The sequence below is a fragment of the Halyomorpha halys genome, unplaced genomic scaffold (assembly GCF_000696795.3).
Source record: "Halyomorpha halys isolate HHAL.00 unplaced genomic scaffold, Hhal_1.1 Scaffold506.1, whole genome shotgun sequence".
Taxonomy (NCBI): Eukaryota; Metazoa; Arthropoda; class Insecta; order Hemiptera; family Pentatomidae; genus Halyomorpha; species Halyomorpha halys.
The window spans coordinates 112593-113392 of record NW_027108424.1 but is presented as its reverse complement, the minus strand read 5'-3'; the positions used below and the strand labels follow the sequence as shown (position 1 = coordinate 113392).

Genomic DNA, 800 nt, shown 5'->3' with positions numbered 1-800 from the left:
ACCTGATTTTACATAAATGTTTAACTTTAACTTTAACTTTAAAAGTTGTTCCCTGAAAAGTAAGGAATTTTGACTTAACCACATATTCACTGGGGTTACAGATATATAAATTGCTCATTAATTGGTAGTATTATAAAAACTCATATTTATCAAAAAAAAAAAAAAAAAAATAGTTAAGCCCAATGTTACTACTGCTTTGCGTGGTAAAACAATTATGAACCTATACTAAAACTTTTATAAAAACTTCTTCTTTGGCCCACAGTGAAATGCAAGATTTTGATTTAATAAATAACAAGCAAATCCCGAAATTTGACTATTTAATCTGTAATAGACGGAAAAGTTCTATTTTTTTTTTTAACTCTAATTATTTAATATCTTTTTCACTTTTTGTAATTGCATATCTTAATATTTTTTGTTCTTTTTCAAATTTTCTTTAAATATTGTATAATTTACAAAATATTACTTAGGTAATATGAAGATGTTTTTTCTTTAAAAAATAAAATAAACATTTTCAGGCTATTATTGATAGCTTGATGATTTTTATGTTGTTTTTTTTTACTCTAATTATTTAAGATCTTTTTCAATTTTTGTAATTTAATATTTTATTTTTTTATTGTAATTTCTGTGTTTTTTTGAAAATGAAAATATTATTTGGTTAATTTGAAGATGTTTTTTCTTAAAAACCAGCACATCTTGAAAAATGAGTAAGATATTTATATTAGTTGTAAGAGAAACAAATATGCAATATAAAAAAAAAAATTAGAAGAATATAATAAAGTTTGACATAAATATATGAAAAA

The 800-nt window shown here is 20.9% G+C and overlaps 1 protein-coding gene across 1 annotated transcript in view; it reads left to right on the top strand.

The window, feature by feature from the left end:
- Positions 1-800, top strand: part of LOC106683711 (1-acyl-sn-glycerol-3-phosphate acyltransferase beta) — a 48177-nt gene that overhangs the window by 34870 nt on the left and 12507 nt on the right. The window lies entirely within an intron of this gene.